General features: G+C 43.0%; 1 long non-coding RNA gene across 1 annotated transcript; it reads right to left on the bottom strand.

The window, feature by feature from the left end:
• Positions 1 to 545: 545 nt before the first annotated feature.
• On the bottom strand, positions 546 to 16,985 carry LOC128918847 (uncharacterized). Its single transcript, XR_008469733.1, has 4 exons — positions 16,905 to 16,985; positions 16,195 to 16,409; positions 6,376 to 6,530; positions 546 to 611 (listed from the first exon to the last, which is right to left on the bottom strand). It is a non-coding gene; the product is annotated as an uncharacterized LOC128918847 (long non-coding RNA).
• Positions 16,986 to 17,153: the final 168 nt, after the last annotated feature.

Genomic DNA, 17,153 nt, shown 5'->3' with positions numbered 1-17,153 from the left:
TCCTGCAGCCGGAGTCCTCCGGGAGAGCGGGCAGGGCGCCGGGCCGCCTCGCCGGCCGCGGGGTTTCGGCTTGTGGGTTAAGGAAGCGCCTCTTCTTTGTCCCTAGAAATTCCATTTAGAATTAGCCCGTGCAAAAACTCTTAGCGGTTGTCATTTCCTCTCCGCCGGTGGTGTCCCTCTGGAAAAGGCCTTGGCGGATCGCCAGGACCATCGCCGCACGCAGGGACATCCAAGAAAGTCCGGCTCCTGCTCCTGCCAAGGCGAGGGCAGCGGGCACGAGACCAGGAGCTCCCTCGGGGCGACTGGATGGGGAGAACCAAAACCACCTGGACGTGTCTAGACACAACACGTTGAGCAACGGGACGGGATGCTCCGGCAATCGCAAAAGGGTAACGCAGTGCTGAAGCTGCCCAGACTGTCGAGAGGTGAACGGGGAATTAGGCCATGCTCTTCCACAACCAGTTCAGACATTCTCACCTCCTCCATCCCCACGGCCTTTCCCAGAGCAGGAAAAGGGAGGAGAGAAACGTACCTGGAACTCCGTCCCGGACACGGCCCGTCCTGTGCCGGCAAGTTCTGTAGCTGCGGATGTCACTTCATATGGTACAGGTCTGCAGCAGACAGTGGAAGATACAAAAAGAAGAGTTATTCGGATTATAAAACCCAAGCTCTCAGAAATTAGGACACAGTTGCCTATTAAAATGGCAACCACGGTGTGGTTTAGATCTGGGTCCCCCGTACTGGGACCTCCCCTGGAATATTTGGAAAAGTGAAGTTTAAGTAAATGCAACTTTAAGGAGAGAGAAAACATCCGAAAACAATGGGTTTTCAGCTCAAAAGATGTTTCTGAGGTCTGAGGTTGCCATTTTAGAATGGGGCAGAAGGAACCCCAATTACCAGCTGTACAGTGAACAAAGCCCAGGGCTCGTCCCGAGCCTGGCGATCAGTGGGACATACCGCAAGAAATCACATTTTAACAACACTGAAGACAGTGGGGAAACTTCAGTCCAGCGCGAGAGGCAAGGCAACGCGCAGAAGGCCTGAATCACTGCCAGCGCTGCATGCCTGTTATGGATGAATTGAGGATTTTGGTGTCTACTGCTGTCAACTCAACCCTCACACTCATTATAAAACTTATAATATAAAATATTTATCATCTAGAATGCAGGTGGCGGAACAAAGGGGTTTATTCCAAAGCTGGAAAGTGGGAGGGGAGGCGGGACAGGGCAATAAATAGAAAAATCTTAAATGTATTCTAGAGCGATAAACTGCCCTGCAGGCTCCCGAACAAAGACAGCTTTGCCATTTTACAGTCTTTACAGTTAACTGTGCAACGCGGAGCAGATTCCATCTCAGCAAATTGGTCAGTCGGTCTTCCTGCACAGCTGTAAATAAACTACTAGAAAGAAAAGGGTAATAAATGATGACATCGATATTGTGATAGTACTCAAAGGCCTTCGTGAAGGTTGGAGCCCCGGTACGGTGCTAGACTCTCATGCCGGAGGTTCTGTAGCTTTACTGATATCTGTGTGGGCCACAGAGCAGCAAAACTGGCAAGATATTCTTCTTCAGAAGAGTCTGGAAACTGTGGAACATGCTAGAACAAAAAGTTGTTCTACATGCTCTCTTCAGAGGAGCCTCTGTTATTTGATCAAACCCCAGGTTCTAGAAAGACAAAGCAGCAGAGGGAGAAACTCCTTCAAGACGTGAGGCTAGAGGCTCACAAGTGAGGCCCTGGGGCTTTACTGATGTCTGTGGTGGGCTATACTGCGCCACAAAAACAAAATACTCTTCTTCATCTGTTTCATTTACACTAAACTTAGAAAAAAAACAATAACAAACTGGAGAGAATTCTGCCATTTAATCCCAGAACCGTCTCGAGCAACCATCTCCCCAACTCCAAAGCTAAGGTCTACTTGAGGAAGCAAAGCCCCGCCATCCAACTGAGCACTACCAAAAGTTTAACGACTACAGTTTCCGATGCTCAGGTGCATCCAGATAAAGACTCCACACTCCCAACATCTCTACATGTGTCAGTCTTTTGGAATCTTCTTCAAAGAGTGCTATGGCAGACTATGAAACCTGGTGTTGACTGTAATGTGAAAAGCAGACTGGATTCCCCAGCCACCCACGCAATAAGGAGACACTCACTTTACCAAATGTTTGTGAAAGCTGAAGCAGATTTTGGAATATGCCTCATCAATGAAGGCCTGGCACTTTACTAAATAATTAAGGCATCCGATGAAATTCCAGCGATGGGGTTTGGGAAGCAGATGACGGTACAGTTCTTAACAACATTTCCACCTAATAGCTGAAAATCTTCCCACCAGTCACCTCATCCCGTGTGATAACGACCATCTTTCCAGCTCCGTGGAACCGGAGGAGACTTTTTGTTGCAGCGCATCAACGTTTCTCAGCCCGAGCCATCCCCGATAAGTCGCATGCGGCCGTCCTCTCTTCCCCCCCACCATCTCCCTAAGTGCTGAGCACGCTTTCCTCCACCACAGGCTCAGCCCCTGCCTGCTCAGATAGGCTGGGGGACCAGCTCTCACATGGCACTGCAGGCCACCACCACTAGGCTGGCTCCTCCTGAGTGGAAGTCTCCTTCATGAAGGTGGCCATGCCATTTAACCCAGCGCTCAGGCAGTTTAGGAAACCTGGTCTAGATTAGAGTACTAGAAACAGGAGTAGCGTGTGTGTCCCCCCCCTCCCTGAAAATTAAAAAAAAAAAAAAAAAGGCTCTGCCAACTGTGTGATGGCAAATATGGACTGAATCGTTGACATGGAAACCGGACTAAAGTCAGCCGCGCTCCCGCACGCTCGCACACACACAAGTTATCATTATCCCCAGCCTTTCAACTTGCTACAAACATGGACTGGATTATTGCTGCGGGAATTGGGTAGAGTTTCTACAATAAAGTATTAACTAGCGCAACTAAGCTGGAATGAAACGAGCTGAGAAGCGATTAGTATAGTTGGGTGAAGAAGGATGCTATTCCATTTTACTGAGAGGCAGGGTATGCTGAGATATGCAGACTGGACCCAAGAACAAGAGACCCATCTATTATAATTCACGGAGTATGCTGCAAAATACGGTATGGAGTAAGGAAAGGTTATCTCCTGTACCTCCGCTTATCTGAGAGTAGTTTTGCTAAAGAAAATTACATTTCCTGTAAAAAGGTTTATATTTGCCCAGCCCCGTTTTAGCCACTGTCATATCTAGGTTAAGCGCTCTCATTGCAGCTTCATCACCACTAAGATTAGTATTATTTGAATTATTTGTTTGCTGTGAGAGGCTAATGTGCTGGGCATTGTGCGAGACAATGCTTATTTATCCTCTTAAAAGAAAAAAAAATTAATAATGTCAAGATATTGTATAATCTGCCTCTCCAGCGCTGGCACAATGGCAGAGGGGCTGGAGTTTGAGCAGGAGGGAACTCTGTCCCTTGGCTGAAGGCAGCGGCAGCAGCACAGCTCCAAGGCAAGAGCGGGTTGTGTAGGGGATTTTCCTGCTTCCCACCAAAGGTCACCCACCCCGGGAAGGGAGGGAACCCCTGCTCCAGGCTGCCGGTCGCATCTGAGCTGCAAAACTTTGGATGCATATTCAGGGAGGAGAGTGGGACTCAAGGAAATGCATGATTTTAGCAGTCCTCGCTAGGAGGAGTAAAAGGCGAAGCGGAGTTGGGAAGGGATGGGAAGCGTCCCCCCTCCCCCCGCGGGGTTCGGGGCCGCTGCCACCTCCGGCGCGGTCAGAGTGGGACAAGGAGGGAGTTTTGGGGCACGCGTGCGCGGATTCGGGGCTAAGCGAGGAGAGCGACTCTCACCCATCGAGGGAAAAAAAAAAAATGCTGGAGCTGGAATTTAATAATTCCAGAGAAAACCGGGAGATGTTGGGAAAAGGGGGCGGCTCGGGGGGGAAAATAAGAATAAAGTGCAGGGAAAGAGCAAACCGCATTTATTTTCTACAGGCGGGTGTGCACGCCGGGCTCCCGGCCGCCCTCAAACACCAGCTCTGGGTGCTGAGCACTCGGAGGAGGAAGAGTAAATCTACTTAAAAAAAAAAAAAAAAAAGAAAAAAAATCAAACAAAACGCGGACCGGAGTTTCTAAAAACCCCTGCACTGGATCGGGAGCCAACCGTCTAATTTCCTACTGAATCCCACCAGATTTGGGACCCGTCGGGTGGGCTCAAAGAGTAACCGTGTTGCACTGCGAACCCCACTCGCAAGAGTTAAGAAATAAAAAAAAAATAGGGGAAAAAAAAAAAAAGGCTTTTAAAGCTGCAAAAAAAGAAAGACCTCAACTCTGGGCCTGGATTTTCCCACTGAAGATTTTCCCACAAAACTATTCTTGTGTTTCAAGTACTTGGGAAGCGGCAATGTGGGGAGCTGGAACCAGCAGCTCCCAGCGAGCTGTCCCTGCCTTTCTCCCACCCTCGGCTGCTCTTTTCAGTGGAGTATAAAAAAAAAAAAAAAGAAACCACCCAAAACATGCCCTCCCGTGAAATTCTGCCCTCCTAAAGTGTATTTTTAGAGAAGTTTGAGTTCAAGCGTCACGACTGGAGCGGGGAGGGGGTTGCTGCGGGAGAGGCAGGAGTCGAAAAAGGAGGTTTTTTTCCCCCTTTTTTTTTCATCCAGCACTGCCATTTTCCCCAGGCAGGGAGGGAGGGAGGAGAGCGGAGCGACGGGCAGCGCTCGCAAGGAAGTTTCTCACGGCAACTGCGGTCTGGATCGGGAACGGAGCCTTTTGTTCCCGACAAGTTCAGGGGGAGAGGAGGGAGAGTTGGAATCTGCCGAAGAGAGGGGGGGAAAAACCCAAACAGCGGAGGAATAAAATGGAGGGAAGTAGGAAGAGAGGAGGGAGAGAGAGAGAGAGCGTGCTGAGCTGAGATTAATCGCCGAAGCGGCGAGCTCGGGTGTTCTCCGCAGCACGGACTTTATTTCATTTATTTAGGAAGTTGGTGTGGGAGCCGCAAGCAGAAATTCCCTCGTTAAGGGCATGGGAATGAGGGAGAGACCCGAGGACAGGCATTGCTGGGCAGGAAGTGGAATTTTCCGAGGGGTTCACATCCTTCGGTGCTCTTTTTGCCAAGATTTTTATCTCCCTGCTCGATGAAGGGTGCCTCCTAGAGACATCGGGAAAAAGGCCTTAAAGACAAGGCATGCTCTAGCGCTGTTTAAACTAAATAATTAAAGGTAGGGGACAGATTCCCTTCAAAATTACAGCAAGGTCTGAAGACCAGGTGCAACTTTGTGTACTCCCCTCTGTTTTCCTTTCTCTCCAAAAACGTGCCGAAACACTGCGCATTATGACCATGATCTCTGATTCAGGTGAAGACAACTAAAAAGAAGGCCCCCATCCCCCAGATTTAATGCTTATACCCATATCCAATATATTCTATATTCACATAAACAACTGGTTTTGCCTCCTGGTACACACTGCTGATTCTTCACACCAAAACCACACGTGCTCTTTGCCTGTATACAGACCCAGAACACCAAACGCTATAAACTTGGTTGAATTAACCCTCAAATCGCTGTCAAAAATCACTTAAAAACAGTCATTCACGGAAGGTGGAGTAGAACTTTAATCCTCTCTTTAATTGTACACTTGGGGGTGGATTCCAAAAGCAAGAGCTTGCTGGTGATGAGAGCAAGCTTTTTCGCACAAGTTTGGCGTTTAGTTCTGTGTCCTGAAAATACCGCTTGATTAAAAAAAAAAATGCTAATCACTTTCTGGGTGCTGAGGAGAGGCAGGAGGGAAGCGCCTTCGCCCTCTGCCAAGGCAGTGCGCGGTGTGGCTGTGACAGCAGCTCAACGGGACACCACGTGGGAAATCCCAGTGCAGGATTTAAACGTGCTTTTTCCACTCCGGCCATGAGGGACTGAGAGTGTGTGGGGGGGGAAATAATAAAATAAATAAATAAAACCTTTTTCGTGCTGCTCAGAAGCGACCTCTGTGGCTGCTCGGGGAGTGGAGTTCAGCAGCCCCGAGCAGGGAGACGCGGCGGGGTCCCGCCGGCTCCGGGAAAATCAAACATCAAGAAAAATAATAGATGGGAAGGGAAAAGAGGGGGGGGGACGGGACACCCCTCAGGGAAGCGCAATTGGCTGAAAAGCGTTATTCTGGGCTTTGTAATGAAGAGTCACACCCCAGCGATCGGAACTGGCTCTGAAGCGTCTGTTTTAACGTGTGGCCAAACACAATGATCCTCGGCGGGGTACGCAATTAGAGAGTCATCTGCGCGGTCCCCAGGTGCTGGGGACATCTAGCGCCAGATTTTCAAAGGCTCCCGGGTGCCCAAAAGCTCTGAAAATATCCCAGGACCGGCGGGGGTTGGCAGGAGGATCCTCCCCCGCCACCGGGCTTCACCGACCTGACCAGCGGCTTCGGGCTGGTGGCATCGGGGCGGGATGGCTGGCGAGGAGGGAGCATCAGTAGTCAACGGCTGGGTCGCCACAATTGCACCTTCATGACTTTCTGCTGGAGTATTTAATAAAATCGCCTCACCATCGGGGAGCTCTAAAAGGCCTGTAAAAGTTTAATAGGGAAATGGCATAAGGCACGGCACAGGACTTTCGGTTCATCACATTTTTTTTATGGTGGCATTAACTTTTACATATTTGTGAGTAATTAATAGCGTGGCTGTTAAAAATAAGATTTAAAGACAATCCCCTCTCCCTCCTTTCTCTCCTTTTCTAAAATGGTGCAAATCCGGTTTACCCCTGACACGACACCCACCAGTACAGAGGTGAGGCAAAAAGTACAAACACCATGGTGTGCCCATGTATGCAGGAAAACACATTAAAACCTACATATTAATGAACATGGCCATTAAAATAAATAAAAATAAATATGATTTTGCTGTGGTTATTTTTGGTTGTTCTATCCTCCCCCCCCCCAACTTTGTTTTACTAAAGCAGGGAAACATATACAGAAACCTTGCCTGCAGTAGATGCTTTTTTTTTTTTTTTTTTTTTTTTAAACGGAGCCCAGATGCTGCTCAGGATTAAGGTTACACCAAACACATTCTACATTGCCATTTTCCAAACAGAAAGAAGCAGATGGAAAAGCTGGAAGAGGACACGGCAGGAACGGAGCACCGCGGAAAACTGCAAGCCCTGCACTAAGGCTGGAGAGGAGCGAGCTCGGATGCCAGCAGAGACAGAGAGAAACCAGGCGTATCGACTCTGCGTATCGCATTCCTCACATCTAAATTAAGTATTTTTACTTAAACAGCTGTCAGGAGTCGTGCTTTAAACCTCATATTTAAAATGGGAAACAAAAATTCAGCTGCAGCCATTCACTGTAGTCTCCTTAGGGCTCAGACCTAGAAGATGCAAAAGCCACTGGCCTCAGGCCATCAGAGTACTTAAGTATATGCGTAATTTTAAACATCAGCAGTCCCGGTGATTTTAAGCATATACTCCCTTAAAGTTAACCACGTACTCAGCACTTTGCAGGGTCCACCCAGAATACTCATACGGCTCCTAGCTCAAAAAAAAAAAAAAAAAAAAAAAGTATCTGTACCTCTGATAAAACAAAGAAAATCTTCTTTTGGAAAGGGCCAAAGGATTTTTTGATTTTTAAAAGACACCGGTTCATCAGGACTGGGAACTCAGACCGCACTGAAATAAAATCTCTAGGGGAAGTTAGCTGACTCCATGCTTATTTCTAAAATACCACCACCATTTGGCAAATTCATTCTAGTATTTTAGGTGAAATTCTACAATAGCTCAGTTTACTCAGCACTGTGACTCAATCATACGATACGCTTTGAAAATCTCTTGCAAAAATTGATTTTAAGGGATTCTGTTGATATTATATAGGCACACACACAATACAGAGAAAGAACACACAAACTATTAAATATTCATGCTATGGGGAGAACACTTAGTAATGTCCCTTCATTTCAGATGTACAAAGGCAGGCACAAATAACTGCTAGAAAATGTAACAAAAGAAAACAATTGCAATATTCCACATAAACCATAAACAAGGTGTTGACCAGCTTTGAAACATTTGACCATGAAAGGGTTGGACAGAAATTCTGAGTATTCACCTTTCAACAGTCACCCATAAATGTGTATTTCAAAATCTTAATTCTGTAATCTAACCCACATGGGGAGCTTTAGGACTTTACATGCGCACAGAAGTCTGCGTGCGGGGATGTGACCGATTTTCTGCATTTAAGGCCTCCATCCTGTAATCTTGCTCAAATGTCCATGGCCTAAAAGTAAGATTCTTAACAAGTATGTGCCTCAGTGACATTTACTTGCATTAGAAACAAAAAATATAAGCGCATTCAGACCAGCTTCGCTGGAACTTTTAGAATTCAGTACTGGAACTGTGAAACAAGGTCATTTTTATCTAACAGTTATCTCTGGCCTTAAAGAGGCCCACAGTCACACCTCAGCAATATTACTTGTGTATAAAGACCGATACTATCACACGCACTTTCAGTAAAACAAAGGCATTGGTCAGAATTGTTCACTTTCTCTGTAAAACCGAATCCTGAGCTCCAGACATACTGAAGAATCACAAAAAGACATAGTTTTCAAATATTTATGAAAATACTGAGTATCTCTGACAAAAGAACCCCAAAACAAAAAGAAAAAACACTCCTCCCAAACATTTAATGGTTGTTGCTTACATTCCTATCTTTATAATTAGGTACCTGAGTGAAATGTGCTCAGAAAGATTCATATTCATTGTATGTATTGGTAAAGGGCGTAACTACACACATCATGAAACAAAGTATTTAAAAACATTATTTTTTCCTACCTTTGGGAAACATAGTTAATGACCTAGGTTTTCCAGTGGCACAAGTTCACGCAATCGCTGAGAGAGAGTACTGCAGCCTTCCCCATGCAGATGCACGACCTTCCTATTGTATTGGTTTACTTATTTTGTCTATTCTTAGACTGTATTTTCTTAAGGACCACCTTATACATATGTGCAGAGTAGGCAGCACACTTCACTTTCTGTTTAAACACAGGAATGATAACAATAAATAACGCCAAAGCACAAGGAACAGAACTTTTAGGTATCAGTGACAGAAGTTGCCAAGGGCTATAATGATCCACTGGTAGTTATCAACAGGATTATGGAGTCCTGCATTCAGCCATCATTAGTTAAGAAGCTTCTCATTATTATTTTTCTTAAAGGACTTTGCAATACTTCAAAATTCATTACTTTTCCCTGTATCAATAGCCATGACATAGCATCTTACTTTAAAAATACAAAAAAAAAACCCCACCAAAACCAACCAACCAACCAAACACCAAAAGAAACCACCAACAAACAAAAAATAAAGCACTGAAGTTGAGTGGTGATACAAATGAATGAATTTTTTTTCTACCAACTCTAGGGGTACAAAATAATCTAGAATTTACATCCTACTATGGGGAGAAAGAAAAAAAAAAAAACAAAACAAACCCCAAAATCAAGCCAAAGGCTTGGCAAGTAATGTCCAGACAGCCAGAGGCTAATTAGCCTGACTTCAGTGAGATGTAAAACTTAAGTTATTTGTCCCTCGGAGAGAGAAAAGATGTGGAGGAAAATAAACAGATAAAATGCAACATAGGTTTAACAAAGGCAATCATGCCAGACAGATCTGATCTCTTTCTTTGATAAGAAAGCAGATTTTTCTTGGTAAAGGAAAACACGGTTGATCTCACCCACATAAAATTCAGTAAAGCATTTGATCTGGTGCCACATATGAAAATACAAGTTCAACTGGAAAATATGAAGATTAGTGCAAGAAAAGTTTTGTGGGTAAAAAATGACTAAACACCCTGTGCTGAGTTGTGTTAAAATGGGAACTTTGAGGCTAGAAAGTGAGTGCTTCAAAAGCTCCTGCAGCATTTGTCTCAGAACTGGTGCTATTTATTGCTTGTAAGTGACATTAGCACAATGAATTGAAAGAGTGCTAATATAACTAGTTACTGACAAAATTAAAAGGCATCAATACAGTAGACCGGAATATCCTAAATGAAGAACTGGATGAGGTTCTGGAACAGCACAGGAATCCCGAGGAATGGACTGGTGGAATGCTGTAATAAGATTAATGCAAAGCACAAGGCGGTTCACACAGGGACTACCAGCCAAAATTCTTGTAAACTGGGAATTCATCACAGTTAACAGAGAAGGATAAAGACTCAGAAGCATTATTTAGTCACAGAAATGATGAAACATCACAAAAACAAAGATGACAAATGTGATCTAAAGATCAAGTAAGGCAAATCCAGATGTTATGGCAACAGCTCTCTTGCAGAATTGGGGGTATGGTTTATATTCAAGAATGATACGTGAAAACTACAATAGTGATAGAAAAGGCTTCCCAAGGTGGTTATAAGAGCAAAGAATCTACCATGAGAAAAGACTGAAGTTTTATTTCAGCTAACTTCATCAAAAAAAAGGCTGAGATAAGATAGGATAGGGATAGTTCATATACACAGATTACGGCTTGAACACAGGTATATAAACTACCAGGTCACGTTGGCACCAAATATATATATAAAGGCCTGATTACATTCAAGATGATAGCTGGAATAGAATGTCTTATTATTAGAAAAATTAGATTTAAAAACATCCTTCTAGTGGGGCTAACAGACTCAAAGGGACTAACTGTTTTTATGCTGGAGCTTGATGTTCGTAGGGCCAAAATGAGACACGATAGCCCCAAAAGCCCAGTGTAAGGCAGGTAAGGGAGGCTCCCAGTGCCCCAAAGAGGCTAACCAGTACCAGCAGCCCCCTTCGAAAGCTCACCTGCATCCTGGTGGGTGATTCATGGAGAAGGTACTTACAATTAGTTTACCGGGGCAAGTTGGAAACTTGTTTATTGTCACTCTGGAACGTACAGTGGAGAACTTTGCTAGCTTTGCCAATAATTTCCCTGCTTTGCATCAGTGAAATGAGCGGAAAATCTCTTTGCAATATCATGAAGGTATATTTATGGTGGTTAAAAAGTATTCAGATACTATAGCGAAAAGCATAACGAAAATCCATTACAATTATTAATTCTGTATTTACCGCAGCACTTGAATTATATGCAATAAATAAAATATGTAAGCAAACATCAAATAACAAGGATAAAAGAAAAATCTGAAAAAAACATTCACTGAATGAGACAGGAGTTTGAGGAGGCAGGTTGTATGATTTGATTTATAATTAGAGACTGCATCACAGTGAGCAAAGAACTGGATTAAGACGGGCAAAAGTGTAAGAACCGCACACAGGAAAACTGAACGCTCTGCTCAGTTCCCTGTTAAATTCATCCGGGTCACAGGAGCGTAAAGAGGCATGAAATACAGCGAGTGAATAATATGTAGGCTGACCCAGCCCTGGAGTACGCACAAGCTCAGCAAATTCTCCATGTCAGACAGTGCTTGGAGAACCGAGCGGTGATCCTTGTTGTAGTGGAGCCTCCACACACGCTGTCACCTCAGCAGTGCCACCGTCCTCCAGTTCTGCAGAGAACTGTTGGCAGAATGAGCTTTTCTAAGGGCAAAGTCTTCCAAAAAGCCAGAGCATTGCACCTCCCCAGAAGACTATAAAAGGTTCACGCCGCATTTCTAGTTTTTGCTAATGGCTTTTTGTTTCCATCACAAATAACACCACCAGTATCACCTATTTCTTTCCATTTAGGGTCTATCAATCTCTCCAGACAAAACATATCTGCTTTAGCAATACTTCTCTTTAGCAAACAAACCATGGCTGCCTTTCTTGGGATCTTCTGTTCTTAACTGTGTTGACCACTGGAGAAGTTTTCCATAATTTCAAAGGCACAGTGTTCCATGCTGTCAAAGACTCCTTCCTTCTATCAGCCACCTCTTCATGTTTCTATAAACAGGAATAGGCAGGGGCATGGAGCCGAAATGCATCTCCAGTTCTGGGTTTGTTGGTTTTTTTTTTTCTTTTTTCAGTGTTTTGACCAGATAACTGCATGAAAGAGCAAGAAGACACCTCACATCCATAAATTGTATCTTCATGTCATCAATGTTTTGGACAAAACCAGAATGCCATAACTTTTCTGTTGTTGTTTTCCTCTTTTTTTCAAATGCCTTTCAGATTTAAAGTTGTGTTGCTTCGTTGCAACTCTAGCAACTATGTCTATGATTTTTTAAGATGTACATTAACAAAGTTATTCTGCTCATCTTGTGAAGGAAGCAGGAAAGTGAAAAAGCTTAGTAAGAAAATGACATTTGCAAGCAATCATTCCTATTCCACCTCATACTAGAGCTTTTACGAAATTAACACTTTCTGAGTAATAATAAGACAAAACATATTATAATTTCCATCCAATATGGAAAATTAACATTATCTCACAATTCCTCTTTCATTGGCAGGCTGTCCCTCTTGGAGTTCACAAGAATAGTGCATAAGAAAAACCTCCTCAGATTTTTTTATCCTCCTTATTTTCAGGCATGACACTTTAGTAGAGTCTTTTGTAGCCAAGGATCCAGACATGAGCATGCACAAGGAGGGGAGTAACTGGCTGGGCAGCAGTACTGCACTAACGATGGCAGTGGTTATAATGGATCACAAACCGAATTTGCGTCAACACAATAAAGATAATACATCACAGAAATATTTAATAAGGCTGCTTTATGTAGGACGCCCATGACAATTATCTTGCTTAAGTCAGTATTGGTGAAATCTCAGCTGGAATATTGTATCCATTTTCAGGTACCGCATAAAAAAAAATAAAACCAGATATAAACCAACTGGAAAGAGCATAAAGAGAGCAACAAGAATGCTGGAAGGCTGAAGAAATCTAACCCCCGAAAACAAATTGAAATACTCTATTTGCTTAATCAAAAAAAAAAAAAAAAAGAAAAGAAAAAGGAGAGCGCTTATGTCAGAACCGAGAGGGCACAAAACACCAATATTCCATCCTGTTACAGTAAAGGTCAGCAATCAAATGTTCATGTCCACTGAAGGTAGAATAGGAAATAGAGTTAATACACAGTATTATCTGGTAAAGTAACAAAAGTGACGTGTAAACAATAAAAACACTAGTCTGGGAGGTTGTAGAATGCCCTGCATTTCACATTTTTTAAGGACAGGATACACCAACATCTGTATGGGATACAGATAAGCATCTCTCGTCTCAGAGTCGGGATGGGACCTAAGGACCTCCTGATGCCCCTATGATAGCTATATTTATTATTACAGCAAATACAGGAAGAAAAATACTGGTGAGAAAGGAATATTTCAATTAGAAGACACAGAAGATCAGCACCTTCTCCAGATATATACACTAAAAAATAAATAATAATCCCATGACAATATTCCTGATGGAAAACTGGTTAGTTTTCAGTTGGAAGTCATCAGAAATTATGCCCTTCCACAGATGGCAATGGCCTTCTACATGTCATGGAAAGTCTTTGTTTTGTATTCTGCCTCTGCGGCAGCGATCTGCACAGGTTTCTAGGAATGCAATTTTGTCATCCTGATGTTTGGCTGCCACTACTGGCCACCCCAGTTCTGCACCAGTACCCTGTGCTATCAGTCACCGCTAGCTGTCTACACCCAGAAACAGCACACCATTAAGCAAACCGCTCCAGATAAATCCTGTACAGAAGTAACAGGTTGATTACACCTTACTGCTTCTCTTTGCGCACTTCTTCCATTACCAAAGTAGCAAAAGCTCTATAAAGAACTAAACCCTTCCACCTGTGCAGCCTCACAGGAATACACATTGTAATGGATTTACCAGTTTCTTCTTCATGCAACCTTGCAGCATTTTGAAAAAGAAGTGGCATAGGCAAAAATCAAAGCATGCCAAGAGAAAAGGAAGAGTAATTTGTCAGGTTGACCCAAAGAATTCACAAATTCCTGAGAATTCCCTGTCAGTGCGCTGTGAAAGAAAACCATACAGCTGAGTAGCAGAACAGCACTCCATGGGATAACTGCCCAGAATATTTCGAGATGTAAATTAATACAAGAAAGAACCATGCACCCCATTAACAGTGAAAATACCTTAAATCAGCATAACAAAATGGGGTGAGTGTTACTTGTGCTCAGTATAGTTAAATAGCTGTAATTAGATCAAACAAAGTAGATTGATGTATCATCCCTTTGTAGACATGCCCTCCGAAGGTAGGTCAGGAGCTAAGTTCAGTAAAACAGTTTCACTACTGCAGCTTTTATCTAACAAGGCACAGCCACACACTCGCTCAAAAGTAAATACTACGTAGAAGAATTGCTGAATTCCAAAGAAAAAGAGTTTATAGAGAAGATGGCATTCTTAAATAATAGCCTTATTTTTTTTAAGTAATAAAACTCTCCCACTTGATTTGATAATACACCTTTTGCATAAACAAAGTACAAAATTTTGGTTACAAATTCATTTGTGTCAAGGCGTTTGAAGGTCTTTTTTGAGTTGTTCCCTCATCAGTTAAGGTGTCTACACAGAAAGGATGAATTCTAATTTGCTTTATTCTTTCAGAACCTTTTAATTAAATGTTAAGAAAATAATGTAGAACAACGTTGCATGAAATACGGTTACTAAATTTCAGAGATGAGCAAAACATAAGGTAGCAGATGGTATGAAGAGGATATACGTGAAGAAATGTAAATAGTAGGGAAGCTCACGAAATCAAAAACGTAAGGCAGAACTGAAAGCGCGTGCAAGGCCCCTGGGAGAGCAGAGGAGATGAAGCAACAACTGAGCTGAAAGATATCAGACTTCCCTGACAGGAAGCTCTAATCTTGCAGAAGGAAAGACCCATCGTAACTAGGGGAGTCGAGATTGTCGTGAAGGGTCCTTAAAGTAAAGATGGAAGGAGTGGAGGAAACAAGGACAGAGTTTGCAGGTGCCAGCAAATACATTCATCAAACGCTCTTTGAATCAAAAAGAACCTCCTTAGCCCCCAACTATTCCAGAATTGTAATCAATAAGTAACCAAGGTATTATGAAAGAGCTAATAGTAGAAAATAACCTTGTATTGAAAAAAGACAAGACGAATTGTTTAAATTAGGCAGAAGACCAAACAAAGAGCAGCTTGGTAACTAATCAGAAGAGTTCTAATCATCAGGAGCAGTCACAGCGTTATTAAGGGGTTAGGAAGAGACAGCCTGCACATTGGCATCGCTTGGTACAGAACCTGCACTCCACATGAATTATTGTGGCTACAGACCACTGTCTGGTAGCCCTGTCTTTTATGATATAGCCTGACTAATTAGCGAGTAGATGATGACATATCTGCATATCATAGCAGAGTCTGGGTGAAGATCAGGAAGATCTTTCTAATCTTTGAATAAAAAAGTTATCAGTAACAGCCCAATACTGTTAAATGGAAGCTACTAAATACTGCTTTAAGGTAGAGGATATTTAAGGGTGAAGGGAGGCACGCTTGAGAAATGGGGCTTAGTTGACAACTGTAATTCAGTTGAACAGTCGGGAAATGGTAACTATCCTAAACATTTATATTTCAAAAAGTTGTTAGAAACTAGGGAAAAAAAGCAGTTGCTTCCTCTTTTGCTACAGGACTTTTTCTAGCCAGTCACAGGCCTGTGAAATACATCACTAATTTATGAATTTGTTAGAATTAATCACAGTGAATATTCTACCAAATATGGGAGGCAGGGGAAGGAGAAACTAGTGACCCGGTGTTACAAAAGCACCTAGAACCTATGTTCAGAAGTTGAAGAGCATTTTCTTTCTTTCTTTGGACCAAAAATATTGCCATCTTAAAGATGCCTTTACATGTCTCCATCTCCAACAGAAAAGCCAGAAACTGCACTAAGATGAGAGAGATACCGAAATATAGACAGGCCAGGGTACAGGGTTTGGTTGATAAGTCTCAGGAACTGCAAAAAGGAATGGCTGGGCCACAGATTTTCTTAACGTCTCTGCTTACTAATCACCAAAGGTTAAACTCAGTTAATAAAACCTGGGAAGCTGAAGAGCTGCTGATTTCTGAAGCGGCCCTTCCATGCAGCTGCAGAGAACACTGCGTTGGTGTCAGGAAGTGACATACCTTGTCCTATGAAGCGAGAGAGAGCGCCAAGAAGACACCAAACTCCCCAACAACCTGTCTGCAGCTAGTGAAAAATATCATTGTATTCTGAGCATCAGAAAAGCAAAACAGAGAGAAAACGGCAGCAATGTATGCAAGCGACAGCATCAAAGAACTATGGGACCACTATCTAAATACACTACATGACTCTGAGCCCACTGAAGTCACCTGATGGTGCTCCCTCCATCATGAAGATGCATTTGGTGACAGGTGGCTCTTTCTGTTTGTCTCATGCCAAGCACATCCTCATAGCAGAACGCCACAGAGCTCATTCATTGAGTCTGAATCACAACTCTTCTCATTTTCTGTCTTCTTCTGCCCCAAGTTCAATTTGTCTAGGTGATTTACGAGGCGAACTCTGGCTACGCAAAGCTTCTCTCCTTCTGAATGGAGGAACGATTCAGATAAGAAAAAAATCTCTTGAGTTAATAGAGGAAACTGGAATTAACCACATTTACAAAGGTATTTATTATACATATAGGCCAGATGATGCTTAGCACATTTAGTATACATATAAAACTGCAGATAGCTGCTAGGAAGAGCAGAAAACAAACAAAACTGATTCACAAGTTTCTTAATAATTTAAATTAAGCCACTAAAGTAACAGAAAAAGAAGAGTTGCTGGGAATAGCAACAGATATCCATCAATTGCAGCTTGCTGCTTATAGCAACACACACGAATTTAAAAGCAGTTGGCTCCACATCTCCTTAGATACCCTCAGGCTGAAGGACTGCTAAATTGTAATCAATGTGACTACATAACCCCCCAACAGGCACTGCACTACTTTCGTGGCTGTTGATTTCATAAATTGTCTCGAGGTTCTTTGTCATGAAAGACATTGTATAGAATTACAGAAAAAAAGACGACTGCAACTTACGGGCCTGGACCTGTGAAAGATGCATGCTCTTTGATGACTCAGCAGTACACGGGGGACCATCGGCACTTTCTAGATGGGAACCCAATGCTAAGAGATAATTTGCAAGGAATAAATCTCTACTGTATAACTTCAGCTTATCAGTTTGGAAAAGACCATGTGCAGAATTCTTAAGACGCAATGAAATCACAGAATTAAAAATTTTAAGCATAAAACCCATTATTAAGTCATCCAAGTCCATTTACAGTTATT

Source organism: Rissa tridactyla, chromosome 18 (genome assembly GCF_028500815.1).
Source record: "Rissa tridactyla isolate bRisTri1 chromosome 18, bRisTri1.patW.cur.20221130, whole genome shotgun sequence".
NCBI lineage: Eukaryota > Metazoa > Chordata > Aves > Charadriiformes > Laridae > Rissa > Rissa tridactyla.
The sequence above is the reverse complement of the archived record's forward strand: the minus strand, read 5'-3'. Positions and strand labels throughout refer to the sequence as shown.